Source organism: Saimiri boliviensis, chromosome 5 (genome assembly GCF_048565385.1).
Source record: "Saimiri boliviensis isolate mSaiBol1 chromosome 5, mSaiBol1.pri, whole genome shotgun sequence".
NCBI lineage: Eukaryota > Metazoa > Chordata > Mammalia > Primates > Cebidae > Saimiri > Saimiri boliviensis.
The window spans coordinates 155,900,791-155,917,337 of NC_133453.1; the positions used below are offsets into that span (position 1 = coordinate 155,900,791).

The 16,547-nt window shown below is 44.9% G+C and overlaps 1 long non-coding RNA gene across 1 annotated transcript in view; it reads left to right on the plus strand.

The window, feature by feature from the left end:
* Positions 1–5,300: 5,300 nt before the first annotated feature.
* LOC141584491 (uncharacterized) overlaps positions 5,301–16,547 on the plus strand; it is a 467,917-nt gene continuing 456,670 nt past the window's right edge. The window contains exon 1 of the long non-coding RNA XR_012517566.1: positions 5,301–5,397. This is a non-coding gene — a long non-coding RNA (uncharacterized LOC141584491). The remainder of the gene's footprint in view (positions 5,398–16,547) is intronic.

Sequence of the window (16,547 nt, forward strand, 5' to 3'; positions counted from 1 at the left end):
TTTGGGTGATTTTTGTGTCGTGTGTGTGTGTGTGTGTGTGTGTGTGTGTGTGTCAGTGTGTGTGTGTCTGTATTTCTGTCTCCATTCCTGAGCAGCAAATCTTTTTTCCTTTTTTAGCATGTTACTCACAACTGTGGATGGAGCCCAGCACTCCTGAAAACACAATCCATGTATGGTTGAAGGAAATTTTCTTGGTGATGAGTGAGAGGTTGGTGACTAAAACCAGCTCATTTCCCATTGACCACTGAGGTCACATCTCTCAGGTGAGAAGCAAAGTGAGAATTTGAACCAGGCACATTCTCCTTAGAGACAATGGGCAAAAGACAGGTCCGATGGAATCGAATGTCTTTTCATGTTGACATCCATCCCGTCAAGCACTCGTTAAGCCATTGAAGTGTCACAATGGGCCTGGGGGAGGCGGTGCACACTGTGAAATTAAACGTCCGAAGATTTGGATTTGATTTCCAGCCCTCTGCCAGTCAGTCTGCCAGGCACTTTCATGTGACAAGCCTTAGGCGAGTCCATTTCTGTCTCTGATTCCCGATTCCTTCACAGGGATTTATGTGGGCCTTAACGCCCACTGGGAAAAGATCCCTTTCCCAGCTCCGTGCCTGCTTTCTTGGTTTGACTTGTCAATCTGGACTTGAATACACCTTTGGTTTTGGATTGACTCTATTACCTCTCCTAGAAATTAACACACAAAACTGACAGCTGATTGACAAGATGAGAAGCAGTTTTCCAAAATTCAAATTGAACTTAATCCTTTCTTACTAAAAGAATGCTCAAATCAAAGGGACACAACTCACTCGTTTTGACTTGATGAGCTATGGCAGGTAGAGACAACTTTTAGAAAATACACAGCCAAAACTGTCCATGCTTTGAATGCTAGACATGTTTTTCAGAATACACAGCTGAAACAGTCCCCGCTTTAAGTGTTAAAGCACTTAAAGCGGGGACCGTTTTAGCTGTGTATTTTGAAAAAGTTGTGTGCTCTTCAAAAAGAAAGCTACTTTTGCTGTGTCTTTGGGTTCGAGGGGAAATGGGAGTCCTCTTCAGTCAGCAGGGACGACACCTGAGTCCTTTGCAGTCCTCCTGTCTGCCTCTGAGGGTGAAATGAGAGTGGTCCCTTTCATCATAAGCCATGTCTGAAAGAATTATTCACATTCCCTACGAGAATAGACGGGTGAAATAGCAAAACGCGTGTCTTCCTTTGGAGCATGGACGGGTTCAAAGCCCACCTCATACCACTAAGTATTTTGCTGAACACGAGAAGTTGTGTGTGCGGCCTGTGTTTGGGTGATTTTTGTGTCATGTGTGTGTGTGTGTGTGTGTGTGTGTGTGTGTGTGTGTCTGTGTGTGTGTGTCTGTATTTCTGTCTCCATTCCTGAGCAGCAAATCTTATTTCCTCTTTTAGCATGTTACTCACAACTGTGGATGAAGCCCAGCACTCCTGAAAACACAATCCATGTATGGTTGAAGGAAATTTTCTTGGTGATGAGTGAGAGGTTGGTGACTGAAACCAGCTCATTTCCCATTGACCACTGAGGTCACATCTCTCAGGTGAGAAGCAAAGTGAGAATTTGAACCAGGCACATTCTCCTTAGAGACAATGGGCCAAAGACAGGTCCGATGGAATCGAATGTCTTTTCATGTTGACATCCATCCCGTCAAGCCCTCGTTAAGCCATTGAAGTGTCACATTGGGCCTGGGGGAGGCGGTGCACCCTGTGAAATTACACGTCCGAAGATTTGGATTTGATTTCCAGCCCTCTGCCAGTCAGTCTGCCAGGCACTTTCATGTGACAAGCCTTAGGCGAGTCCCTTTCTGTCTCTGATTCCCGATTCCTTCACAGGGATTTATGTGGGCCTTAACGCCCACTGGGAAAAGATCCCTCTGCCAGCTCAGTGCCTGCTTTCTTGGTTTGACTTGTCAATCTGGACTTGAATACACCTTTGGTTTTGGATTGACTCTATTACCTCTCCTAGAAATTAACACACAAAACTGACAGCTGATTGACAAGATGAGAAGCAGTTTTCCAAAATTCAAATTGAACTTAATCCTTTCTTACTAAAAGAATGCTCAAATCAAAGGGACACAGCTCACTCGTTTTGACTTCATGAGCTATGACAGGTAGAGACAACTTTTTGAAAATACACAGCCAAAACTGTCCGTGCTTTGAATGCTAGACATGTTTTTCAGAATACACAGCTAAAACAGTCCCCGCTTTAAGTGTTAAAGCACCTAAAGCGGGGACCGTATTAGCTGTGTATTTTGAAAAAGTTGTGTGCTCTTCAAAGAGAAAGCTACTTTTGCTGTGTCTTTGGGTTCGAGGCAAAATGGGAGTCCTATTCAGTCAGCAGGGACGACACCTGAGTCCTTTGCAGTCCTCCTGTCTGCCTCTGAGGGTGAAATGAGAGTGGTCCCTGTCATCATGAGCCATGTCTGAAAGAATTATTCACATTCCCTACGAGAATAGACGGGTGAAGTAGCAAAAGGTGTGTCTTCCTTTGGAGCATGGAAGGGTTCAAAGCCCACATCATACCACTAAGTATTTTGCTGAACACGAGCAGTTGTGTGTGCGGCCTGTGTTTGGGTGATTTTTGTGTCATGTGTGTGTGTGTGTGTGTGTGTCTGTGTGTGTGTGTCTGTATTTCTGTCTCCATTCCTAAGCAGCAAATCTTTTTTCCTCTTTTAGCATGTTATTCACAACTGTGGATGAAGCCCAGCACTCCTGAAAACACAATCCATGTATGGTTGAAGGAAATTTTCTTGGTGATGAGTGAGAGGTTGGTGACTGAAACCAGCTCATTTCCCATTGACCACTGAGGTCACATCTCTCAGGTGAGAAGCAAAGTGAGAATTTGAACCAGGCACATTCTCCTTAGAGACAATGGGCCAAAGACAGGTCCGATGGAATCGAATGTCTTTTCATGTTGACATCCATCCCGTCAAGCCCTCGTTAAGCCATTGAAGTGTCACATTGGGCCTGGGGGAGGCGGTGCACCCTGTGAAATTACACGTCCGAAGATTTGGATTTGATTTCCAGCCCTCTGCCAGTCAGTCTGCCAGGCACTTTCATGTGACAAGCCTTAGGCGAGTCCCTTTCTGTCTCTGATTCCCGATTCCTTCACAGGGATTTATGTGGGCCTTAACGCCCACTGGGAAAAGATCCCTCTGCCAGCTCAGTGCCTGCTTTCTTGGTTTGACTTGTCAATCTGGACTTGAATACACCTTTGGTTTTGGATTGACTCTATTACCTCTCCTAGAAATTAACACACAAAACTGACAGCTGATTGACAAGATGAGAAGCAGTTTTCCAAAATTCAAATTGAACTTAATCCTTTCTTACTAAAAGAATGCTCAAATCAAAGGGACACAGCTCACTCGTTTTGACTTCATGAGCTATGACAGGTAGAGACAACTTTTTGAAAATACACAGCCAAAACTGTCCGTGCTTTGAATGCTAGACATGTTTTTCAGAATACACAGCTAAAACAGTCCCCGCTTTAAGTGTTAAAGCACTTAAAGCGGGGACCGTATTAGCTGTGTATTTTGAAAAAGTTGTGTGCTCTTCAAAGAGAAAGCTACTTTTGCTGTGTCTTTGGGTTCGAGGCAAAATGGGAGTCCTATTCAGTCAGCAGGGACGACACCTGAGTCCTTTGCAGTCCTCCTGTCTGCCTCTGAGGGTGAAATGAGAGTGGTCCCTGTCATCATGAGCCATGTCTGAAAGAATTATTCACATTCCCTACGAGAATAGACGGGTGAAGTAGCAAAAGGTGTGTCTTCCTTTGGAGCATGGAAGGGTTCAAAGCCCACATCATACCACTAAGTATTTTGCTGAACACGAGCAGTTGTGTGTGCGGCCTGTGTTTGGGTGATTTTTGTGTCATGTGTGTGTGTGTGTGTGTGTGTCTGTGTGTGTGTGTCTGTATTTCTGTCTCCATTCCTAAGCAGCAAATCTTTTTTCCTCTTTTAGCATGTTATTCACAACTGTGGATGAAGCCCAGCACTCCTGAAAACACAATCCATGTATGGTTGAAGGAAATTTTCTTGGTGATGAGTGAGAGGTTGGTGACTGAAACCAGCTCATTTCCCATTGACCACTGAGGTCACATCTCTCAGGTGAGAAGCAAAGTGAGAATTTGAACCAGGCACATTCTCCTTAGAGACAATGGGCCAAAGACAGGTCCGATGGAATCGAATGTCTTTTCATGTTGACATCCATCCCGTCAAGCCCTCGTTAAGCCATTGAAGTGTCACATTGGGCCTGGGGGAGGCGGTGCACCCTGTGAAATTACACGTCCGAAGATTTGGATTTGATTTCCAGCCCTCTGCCAGTCAGTCTGCCAGGCACTTTCATGTGACAAGCCTTAGGCGAGTCCCTTTCTGTCTCTGATTACAGATTCCTTCACAGGGATTTATGTGGGCCTTAACGCACACTGGGAAAAGACCCTCTGCCAGCTCAGTGCCTGCTTTCTTGGTTTGACTTGTCAATCTGGACTTGAATACACCTTTGGTTTTGGATTGACTCTATTACCTCTCCTAGAAATTAACACACAAAACTGACAGCTGATTGACAAGATGAGAAGCAGTTTTCCAAAATTCAAATTGAACTTAATCCTTTCTTATTAAAAGAATGCTCATATCAAGGGGACACAGCTCACTCGTTTTGACTTCATGAGCTATGGCAGGTAGAGACAACTTTTTGAAAACACACAGCTAAAACTGTCCGTGCTTCGAATGCTAGACATGTTTTTCAGAATACACAGCTAAAACGGTCCCCGCTTTAGCACTTAAAGCGGGGACCGTTTTAGCTGTGTATTTTTAAAAAGTTGTGTGCTCTTCAAAGAGAAAGCTACTTTTGCTGTGTCTTTGGGTTCGAGGGGAAATGGGAGTCCTCTTCAGTCAGCAGGGACGACACCTGAGTCTTTTGCAGTCCACTTGTCTGCCTCTGAGGGTGAAACGAGAGAGGTCCCTGTCATCATGAGCCATGTCTGAAAGAATTATTCACATTCCCTACGAGAATAGACGGGTGAAATAGCAAAAGGAGTGTCTTCTTTGGAGCATGGACGGGTTCGAAACCCACCTCATACCACTAAGTATTTTGCTGAACACGAGCAGTTGTGTGTGAGGCCTGTGTTTGGGTGATTTTTGTGTCATGTGTGTGTGTGTGTGTGTGTGTGTGTGTGTGTGTCTGTGTGTCTGTGTGTGTGTGTCTGTATTTCTGTCTCCATGCCTGAGCAGCAAATCTTTTTTCCTCTTTTAGCATGTTACTCACAACTGTGGATGAAGCCCAGCACTCCTGAAAACACAACCCATGTATGGTTGAAGGAAATTTTCTTGGTGATGAGTGAGAGGTTGGTGACTGAAACCAGCTCATTTCCCTTGACCACTGAGGTCACATCTCTCAGGTGAGAAGCAAAGTGAGAATTTGAACCAGGCACATTCTCCTTAGAGACAAAGGGCCAAAGACAGGTCCGATGGAATCGAATGTCTTTTCATGTTGACATCCATCCCGTCAAGCCCTCGTTTAGCCATTGAAGTGTCACATTGGGCCTGGGGGAGGCGGTGCACCCTGTGAAATTACACGTCTGAAGATTTGGATTTGATTTCCAGCCCTCTGCCAGTCAGTCTGCCAGGCACTTTCATGTGACAAGCCTTAGGCGAGTCCCTTTCTGTCTCTGATTACCGATTCCTTCACAGGGATTTATGTGGGCCTTAACGCCCACTGGGAAAAGATCCCTCTGCCAGCTCAGTGCCTGCTTTCTTGGTTTGACTTGTCAATCAGGACTTGAATACACCTTTGGTTTTGGATTGACTCTATTACCTCTCCTAGAAATTAACACACAAAACTGACAGCTGATTGTCAAGATGAGAAGCAGTTTTCCAAAATTCAAATTGAACTTAATCCTTTCTTACTAAAAGAATGCTCAAATCAAGGGGACACAGCTCACTCGTTTTGACTTCATGAGCTATGGCAGGTAGAGACAACTTTTTGAAAATACACAGCTAAAACTGTCCGTGCTTTGAATGCTAGACATGTTTTTCAGTTTTAAGTGCTTTAGCAGTTAAAGCGGGACCGTTTTAGCTGTGTATTTTGAAAAAGTTCTGTGCTCTTCAAAGAGAAAGCTACTTTTGCTGTGTCTTTGGGTTCGAGGGGAAATGGGAGTCCTCTTCAGTCAGCAGGGACGACACCTGAGTCCTTTGCAGTCCTCTTGTCTGCCTCTGAGGGTGAAATGAGAGTGGTCCCTGTCATCATGAGCCATTTCTGAAAGAATTATTCACATTCCCTACGAGAATAGACGGGTGAAATAGCAAAAGTTGGGTCTTCCTTTGGAGCATGGACGGGTTCAAAGCCCACCTCATACCACTAAGTATTTTGCTGAACACGAGCAGTTGTGTGTACGGCCTGTGTTTGGGTGATTTTTGTGTCATGTGTGTGTGTGTGAGTGTGTGTGTGTGTGTGTGTGTCTGTGTGTGTGTGTCTGTATTTCTGTCTCCATTCCTGAGCAGCAAATCTTTTTTCCTCTTTTAGCATGTTACTCACAACTGTGGATGAAGCCCAGCACTCCAGAAAACACAATCCATGTATGGTTGAAGGAAATTTTCTTGGTGATGAGTGAGAGGTTGGTGACTGAAACCAGCTCATTTCCCATTGACCACTGAGGTCACATCTCTCAGGTGAGAAGCAAAGTGAGAATTTGAACCAGGCACATTCTCCTTAGAGACAATGGGCCAAAGACAGGTCCGATGGAATCGAATGTCTTTTCATGTTGACATCCATCCCGTCAAGCCCTCGTTAAGCCATTGAAGTGTCACATTGGGCCTGGGGGAGGCGGTGCCCCCTGTGAAATTACACGTCCGAAGATTTGGATTTGATTTCCAGCACTCTGCCAGTCAGTCTGCCAGGCACTTTCATGTGACAAGCCTTAGGCGAGTCCCTTTCTGTCTCTGATTCCCGATTCCTTCACAGGGATTTAGGTGGGCCTTAACGCCCACTGGGAAAAGATCCCTCTGCCAGCTCAGTGCCTGCTTTCTTGGTTTGAATTGTCACTCTGGACTTGAATACACCTTTGGTTTTGGATTGACTCTATTACCTCTCCTAGAAATTAACACACAAAACTGACAGCTGATTGACAAGATGAGAAGCAGTTTTCCAAAATTCAAATTGAACTTAATCCTTTCTTCCTAAAAGAATGCTCAAATCAAGGGGACACAACTCACTCGTTTTGACTTCATGAGCTATGGCAGGTAGAGACAACTTTTTGAAAATACACAGCTAAAACTGTCCGTGCTTTGAATGCTAGACATGTTTTTCAGAATACACAGCTAAAACGGTCCCCGCTTTAAGTGCTTTATTAGCTGTGTATTTTGAAAAAGTTGTGTGCTCTTCAAAGAGAAAGCTACTTTTGCTGTGTCTTTGGGTTCGAGGGGAAATGGGAGTCCTCTTCAGTCAGCAGGGACGACACCTGAGTCCTTTGCAGTCCTCTTGTCTGCCTCTGAGGGTGAAATGAGAGTGGTCCCTGTCATCATGAGCCATGTCTGAAAGAATTATTCACATTCCCTACGAGAATAGACGGGTGAAATAGCAAAAGTTGTGTCTTCCTTTGGAGCATGGACGGGTTCAAAGCCCACCTCATACCACTAAGTATTTTGCTGAACACGAGCAGTTGTGTGTGCGGCCTGTGTTTGGGTGATTTTTGTGTCGTGTGTGTGTGTGTGTGTGTGTGTGTGTGTGTCTGTGTTTGTGTGTCTGTATTTCTGTCTCCATTACTGAGCAGCAAATCTTTTTTCCTCTTTTAGCTTGTTACTCACAACTCTGGATGAAGCCCAGCACTCCTGAAAAACAATCCATGTATGGTTGAAGGAAATTTTCTTGGTGATGAGTGAGAGGTTGGTGACTGAAAACAGCTCATTTCCCATTGACCACTGAGGTCACATCTCTCAGGTGAGAAGCAAAGTGAGAATTTGAACCAGGCACATTCTCCTTAGAGACAATGGGCCAAAGACAGGTCCGATGGAATCGAATGTCTTTTCATGTTGACATCCATCCCGTCAAGCCCTCGTTAAGCCATTGAAGTGTCACATTGGGCCTGGGGGAGGCGGTGCACCCTGTGAAATTACACGTCCGAAGATTTGGATTTGATTTCCAGCCCTCTGCCAGTCAGTCTGCCAGGCACTTTCATGTGACAAGCCTTAGGCGAGTCCCTTTCTGACTCTGATTCCCGATTCCTTCACAGGGATTTATGTGGGCCTTAACGCCCACTGGGAAAAGATCCCTCTGCCAGCTCAGTGCCTGCTTTCTTGGTTTGACTTGTCAATCTGGACTTGAATACACCTTTGGTTTTGGATTGACTCTATTACCTCTCCTAGAAATTAACACACAAAACTGACAGCTGATTGACAAGATGAGAAGCAGTTTTCCAAAATTCAAATTGAACTTAATCCTTTCTTACTAAAAGAATGCTCAAATCAAGGGGACACAGCTCACTCGTTTTGACTTCATGAGCTATGGCAGGTAGAGACAACTTTTTGAAAATACACAGCTAAAACTGTCGGTGCTTTGAAAGCTAGACATGTTTTTCAGAATACACAGCAAAAACGGTCCCCGCTTTAAGTGCTAAAGCACTTAAAGCGGGGACCGTTTTAGCTGTGTATTTTGAAAAAGTTGTGTTCTCTTCAAAGAGAAAGCTACTTTTGCTGTGTATTTGGGTTCGAGGGGAAATGGGAGTCCTCTTCAGTCAGCAGGGACAACACCTGAGTCCTTTGCAGTCGTCTTGTCTGTCTCTGAGGGTGAAATGAGAGTGGTCCCTGTCATCATGAGCCATGTTTGAAAGAATTATTCACATTCCCTACGAGAATAGACGGGTGAAATAGCAAAAGTTGTGTCTTCCTTTGGAGCATGGACGGGTTCAAAGCCCACCTCATACCACTAAGTATTTTGCTGAACACGAGCAGTTGTGTGTGCGGCCTGTGTTTGGGTGATTTTTGTGTCGTGTGTGTGTGTGTGTGTGCGTGTGTGTGTGTGTGTCTGTGTGTGTGTGTCTGTATTTCTGTCTCCATTCCTGAGCAGCAAATCTTTTTTCCTCTTTTAGCATGTTACTCACAACTGTGGATGAAGCCCAGCACTCCTGAAAACACAATCCATGTATGGTTGAAGGAAATTTTCTTGGTGATGAGTGAGAGGTTGGTGACTGAAACCAGCTCATTTCACATTGAACACTGAGGTCACATCTCTCAGGTGAGAAGCAAAGTGAGAATTTGAACCAGGCACATTATCCTTAGAGACAATGGGCCAAAGACAGGTCCGATGGAATCGAATGTCTTTTCATGTTGACATCCATCCCGTCAAGCCCTCGTTAAGCCATTGAAGTGTCACATTGGGCCTGGAGGAGGCGGTGCACCCTGTGAAATTACACGTCCGAAGATTTGGATTTGATTTCCAGCCCTCTGCCAGTCAGTCTGCCAGGCACTTTCATGTGACAAGCCTTAGGCGAGTCCCTTTCTGTCTCTGATTCCCGATTCCTTCACAGGGATTTATGTGGGCCTTAACGCCCACTGGGAAAAGATCCCTCTGCCAGTTCAGTGCCTGCTTTCTTGGTTTGACTTGTCAATCTGGACTTGAATACACCTTTGGTATTGGATTGACTCTATTACCTCTCCTAGAAATTAACACACAAAACTGACAGCTGATTGACAAGATGAGAAGCAGCTTTCCAAAATTCAAATTGAACTTAATCCTTTCTTACTAAAAGAATGCTCAAATCAAGGGGACACAGCTCACTCGTTTTGACTTCATGAGCTATGGCAGGTAGAGACAATTTTTGAAAATACAGAGCTAAAACTGTCCGTGCTTTGAATGCTAGACATGTTTTTCAGAATACACAGCTAAAACGGTCCCCGCATAAGTGCTTTAGCACTTAAAGCGTGGACCGTTTTAGCTGTGTATTTGGAAAAATTGTGTACTCTTCAAAGAGAAAGCTACTTTTGCTGTGTCTTTGAGTTCGAGGGGAAATGGGGGTCCCCTTCAGTCAGCAGGGACGTCACCTGAGTCCTTTGCAGTCCTCTTGTCTGCCTCTGAGGGTGAAATGAGAGTGGTCCCTGTCATCATGAGCCATGTCTGAAAGAATTATTCACATTCCCTACGAGAATAGACGGTTGAAATAGCAAAAGGTGTGTCTTCCTTTGGAGCATGGACGGGTTCAAAGCCCACCTCATACCACTAAGTATTTTGCTGAACACGAGCAGTTGTGTGTGCGGCCTGTGTTTGGGTGATTTTTGTGTCATGTGTGTGTGTGTGTGTGTGTGTGTGTGTGTGTGTGTGTGTGTCTGTATTTCTGTCTCCATTCCGGAGCAGCAAATCTTTTTTCCTCTTTTAGCATGTTACTCACAACTGTGGATGAAGCCCAGCACTCCTGAAAACACAATCCATGTATGGTTGAAGGAAATTTTCTTGGTGATGAGTGAGAGGTTGGTGACTGAAACCAGCTCATATCCCATTGACCACTGAGGACACATCTCGCAGGTAAGAAGCAAAGTGAGAATTTGAACAAGGCACATTCTCCTTAGAGACAATGGGCCAAAGACAGGTCCGATGGAATCGAATGTCTTTTCATGTTGACATCCATCCCGTCAAGCCCTCGTTAAGCCATTGAAGTGTCACATTGGGCCTGGAGGAGGCGGTTCACCCTGTGAAATTACACGTCCGAAGATTTGGATTTGATTTCCAGCCCTCTGCCAGTCAGTCTGCCAGGCACTTTCATGTGACAAGCCTTAGGCGAGTCCCTTTCTGTCTCTGATTCCCGATTCCTTCACAGGGATTTATGTGGGCCTTAACGCCTACTGGGAAAAGATCCCTCTGCCAGTTCAGTGCCTGCTTTCTTGGTTTGACTTGTCAATCTGGACTTGAATACACCTTTGGTATTGGATTGACTCTATTACCTCTCCTAGAAATTAACACACAAAACTGACAGCTGATTGACAAGATGAGAAGCAGCTTTCCAAAATTCAAATTGAACTTAATCCTTTCTTACTAAAAGAATGCTCAAATCAAGGGGACACAGCTAACTCGTTTTGACTTCATGAGCTATGGCAGGTAGAGACAACTTTTTGAAAATACACAGCTAAAACTGTCCGTGCTTTGAAGGCTAGACATGTTTTTCAGTTTTAAGTGCTTTAGCAGTTAAAGCGGGACCGTTTTAGCTGTGTATTTTGAAAAAGTTCTGTGCTCTTCAAAGAGAAAGCTACTTTTGCTGTGTCTTTGGGTTCGAGGGGAAATGGGAGTCCTCTTCAGTCAGCAGGGACGACACCTGAGTCCTTTGCAGTCCTCTTGTCTGCCTCTGAGGGTGAAATGAGAGTGGTCCCTGTCATCATGAGCCATGTCTGAAAGAATTATTCACATTCCCTACGAGAATAGACGGGTGAAATAGCAAAAGTTGGGTCTTCCTTTGGAGCATGGACGGGTTCAAAGCCCACCTCATACCACTAAGTATTTTGCTGAACACGAGCAGTTGTGTGTACGGCCTGTGTTTGGGTGATTTTTGTGTCATGTGTGTGTGTGTGAGTGTGTGTGTGTGTGTGTGTGTGTCTGTGTGTGTGTGTCTGTATTTCTGTCTCCATTCCTGAGCAGCAAATCTTTTTTCCTCTTTTAGCATGTTACTCACAACTGTGGATGAAGCCCAGCACTCCAGAAAACACAATCCATGTATGGTTGAAGGAAATTTTCTTGGTGATGAGTGAGAGGTTGGTGACTGAAACCAGCTCATTTCCCATTGACCACTGAGGTCACATCTCTCAGGTGAGAAGCAAAGTGAGAATTTGAACCAGGCACATTCTCCTTAGAGACAATGGGCCAAAGACAGGTCCGATGGAATCGAATGTCTTTTCATGTTGACATCCATCCCGTCAAGCCCTCGTTAAGCCATTGAAGTGTCACATTGGGCCTGGGGGAGGCGGTGCCCCCTGTGAAATTACACGTCCGAAGATTTGGATTTGATTTCCAGCACTCTGCCAGTCAGTCTGCCAGGCACTTTCATGTGACAAGCCTTAGGCGAGTCCCTTTCTGTCTCTGATTCCCGATTCCTTCACAGGGATTTAGGTGGGCCTTAACGCCCACTGGGAAAAGATCCCTCTGCCAGCTCAGTGCCTGCTTTCTTGGTTTGACTTGTCACTCTGGACTTGAATACACCTTTGGTTTTGGATTGACTCTATTACCTCTCCTAGAAATTAACACACAAAACTGACAGCTGATTGACAAGATGAGAAGCAGTTTTCCAAAATTCAAATTGAACTTAATCCTTTCTTACTAAAAGAATGCTCAAATCAAGGGGACACAACTCACTCGTTTTGACTTCATGAGCTATGGCAGGTAGAGACAACTTTTTGAAAATACACAGCTAAAACTGTCCGTGCTTTGAATGCTAGACATGTTTTTCAGAATACACAGCTAAAACGGTCCCCGCTTTAAGTGCTTTATTAGCTGTGTATTTTGAAAAAGTTGTGTGCTCTTCAAAGAGAAAGCTACTTTTGCTGTGTCTTTGGGTTCGAGGGGAAATGGGAGTCCTCTTCAGTCAGCAGGGACGACACCTGAGTCCTTTGCAGTCCTCTTGTCTGCCTCTGAGGGTGAAATGAGAGTGGTCCCTGTCATCATGAGCCATGTCTGAAAGAATTATTCACATTCCCTACGAGAATAGACGGGTGAAATAGCAAAAGGTGTGTCTTCCTTTGGAGCATGGACGGGTTCAAAGCCCACCTCATACCACTAAGTATTTTGCTGAACACGAGCAGTTGTGTGTGCGGCCTGTGTTTGGGTGATTTTTGTGTCGTGTGTGTGTGTGTGTGTGTGTGTGTGTGTGTGTGTGTGTCTGTGTTTGTGTGTCTGTATTTCTGTCTCCATTACTGAGCAGCAAATCTTTTTTCCTCTTTTAGCTTGTTACTCACAACTCTGGATGAAGCCCAGCACTCCTGAAAAACAATCCATGTATGGTTGAAGGAAATTTTCTTGGTGATGAGTGAGAGGTTGGTGACTGAAAACAGCTCATTTCCCATTGACCACTGAGGTCACATCTCTCAGGTGAGAAGCAAAGTGAGAATTTGAACCAGGCACATTCTCCTTAGAGACAATGGGCCAAAGACAGGTCCGATGGAATCGAATGTCTTTTCATGTTGACATCCATCCCGTCAAGCCCTCGTTAAGCCATTGAAGTGTCACATTGGGCCTGGGGGAGGCGGTGCACCCTGTGAAATTACACGTCCGAAGATTTGGATTTGATTTCCAGCCCTCTGCCAGTCAGTCTGCCAGGCACTTTCATGTGACAAGCCTTAGGCGAGTCCCTTTCTGACTCTGATTCCCGATTCCTTCACAGGGATTTATGTGGGCCTTAACGCCCACTGGGAAAAGATCCCTCTGCCAGCTCAGTGCCTGCTTTCTTGGTTTGACTTGTCAATCTGGACTTGAATACACCTTTGGTTTTGGATTGACTCTATTACCTCTCCTAGAAATTAACACACAAAACTGACAGCTGATTGACAAGATGAGAAGCAGTTTTCCAAAATTCAAATTGAACTTAATCCTTTCTTACTAAAAGAATGCTCAAATCAAGGGGACACAGCTCACTCGTTTTGACTTCATGAGCTATGGCAGGTAGAGACAACTTTTTGAAAATACACAGCTAAAACTGTCGGTGCTTTGAATGCTAGACATGTTTTTCAGAATACACAGCAAAAACGGTCCCCGCTTTAAGTGCTAAAGCACTTAAAGCGGGGACCGTTTTAGCTGTGTATTTTGAAAAAGTTGTGTTCTCTTCAAAGAGAAAGCTACTTTTGCTGTGTCTTTGGGTTCGAGGGGAAATGGGAGTCCTCTTCAGTCAGCAGGGACAACACCTGAGTCCTTTGCAGTCGTCTTGTCTGTCTCTGAGGGTGAAATGAGAGTGGTCCCTGTCATCATGAGCCATGTTTGAAAGAATTATTCACATTCCCTACGAGAATAGACGGGTGAAATAGCAAAAGTTGTGTCTTCCTTTGGAGCATGGACGGGTTCAAAGCCCACCTCATACCACTAAGTATTTTGCTGAACACGAGCAGTTGTGTGTGCGGCCTGTGTTTGGGTGATTTTTGTGTCGTGTGTGTGTGTGTGTGTGCGTGTGTGTGTGTGTGTCTGTGTGTGTGTGTCTGTATTTCTGTCTCCATTCCTGAGCAGCAAATCTTTTTTCCTCTTTTAGCATGTTACTCACAACTGTGGATGAAGCCCAGCACTCCTGAAAACACAATCCATGTATGGTTGAAGGAAATTTTCTTGGTGATGAGTGAGAGGTTGGTGACTGAAACCAGCTCATTTCACATTGAACACTGAGGTCACATCTCTCAGGTGAGAAGCAAAGTGAGAATTTGAACCAGGCACATTCTCCTTAGAGACAATGGGCCAAAGACAGGTCCGATGGAATCGAATGTCTTTTCATGTTGACATCCATCCCGTCAAGCCCTCGTTAAGCCATTGAAGTGTCACATTGGGCCTGGAGGAGGCGGTGCACCCTGTGAAATTACACGTCCGAAGATTTGGATTTGATTTCCAGCCCTCTGCCAGTCAGTCTGCCAGGCACTTTCATGTGACAAGCCTTAGGCGAGTCCCTTTCTGTCTCTGATTCCCGATTCCTTCACAGGGATTTATGTGGGCCTTAACGCCCACTGGGAAAAGATCCCTCTGCCAGTTCAGTGCCTGCTTTCTTGGTTTGACTTGTCAATCTGGACTTGAATACACCTTTGGTATTGGATTGACTCTATTACCTCTCCTAGAAATTAACACACAAAACTGACAGCTGATTGACAAGATGAGAAGCAGCTTTCCAAAATTCAAATTGAACTTAATCCTTTCTTACTAAAAGAATGCTCAAATCAAGGGGACACAGCTCACTCGTTTTGACTTCATGAGCTATGGCAGGTAGAGACAATTTTTGAAAATACAGAGCTAAAACTGTCCGTGCTTTGAATGCTAGACATGTTTTTCAGAATACACAGCTAAAACGGTCCCCGCATAAGTGCTTTAGCACTTAAAGCGTGGACCGTTTTAGCTGTGTATTTGGAAAAATTGTGTACTCTTCAAAGAGAAAGCTACTTTTGCTGTGTCTTTGAGTTCGAGGGGAAATGGGGGTCCCCTTCAGTCAGCAGGGACGTCACCTGAGTCCTTTGCAGTCCTCTTGTCTGCCTCTGAGGGTGAAATGAGAGTGGTCCCTGTCATCATGAGCCATGTCTGAAAGAATTATTCACATTCCCTACGAGAATAGACGGTTGAAATAGCAAAAGGTGTGTCTTCCTTTGGAGCATGGACGGGTTCAAAGCCCACCTCATACCACTAAGTATTTTGCTGAACACGAGCAGTTGTGTGTGCGGCCTGTGTTTGGGTGATTTTTGTGTCATATGTGTGTGTGTGTGTGTGTGTGTGTGTGTGTGTGTGTGTGTCTGTATTTCTGTCTCCATTCCGGAGCAGCAAATCTTTTTTCCTCTTTTAGCATGTTACTCACAACTGTGGATGAAGCCCAGCACTCCTGAAAACACAATCCATGTATGGTTGAAGGAAATTTTCTTGGTGATGAGTGAGAGGTTGGTGACTGAAACCAGCTCATATCCCATTGACCACTGAGGACACATCTCGCAGGTAAGAAGCAAAGTGAGAATTTGAACAAGGCACATTCTCCTTAGAGACAATGGGCCAAAGACAGGTCCGATGGAATCGAATGTCTTTTCATGTTGACATCCATCCCGTCAAGCCCTCGTTAAGCCATTGAAGTGTCACATTGGGCCTGGAGGAGGCGGTTCACCCTGTGAAATTACACGTCCGAAGATTTGGATTTGATTTCCAGCCCTCTGCCAGTCAGTCTGCCAGGCACTTTCATGTGACAAGCCTTAGGCGAGTCCCTTTCTGTCTCTGATTCCCGATTCCTTCACAGGGATTTATGTGGGCCTTAACGCCTACTGGGAAAAGATCCCTCTGCCAGTTCAGTGCCTGCTTTCTTGGTTTGACTTGTCAATCTGGACTTGAATACACCTTTGGTATTGGATTGACTCTATTACCTCTCCTAGAAATTAACACACAAAACTGACAGCTGATTGACAAGATGAGAAGCAGCTTTCCAAAATTCAAATTGAACTTAATCCTTTCTTACTAAAAGAATGCTCAAATCAAGGGGACACAGCTAACTCGTTTTGACTTCATGAGCTATGGCAGGTAGAGACAACTTTTTGAAAATACACAGCTAAAACTGTCCGTGCTTTGAAGGCTAGACATGTTTTTCAGTTTTAAGTGCTTTAGCAGTTAAAGCGGGACCGTTTTAGCTGTGTATTTTGAAAAAGTTCTGTGCTCTTCAAAGAGAAAGCTACTTTTGCTGTGTCTTTGGGTTCGAGGGGAAATGGGAGTCCTCTTCAGTCAGCAGGGACGACACCTGAGTCCTTTGCAGTCCTCTTGTCTGCCTCTGAGGGTGAAATGAGAGTGGTCCCTGTCATCATGAGCCATGTCTGAAAGAATTATTCACATTCCCTACGAGAATAGACGGGTG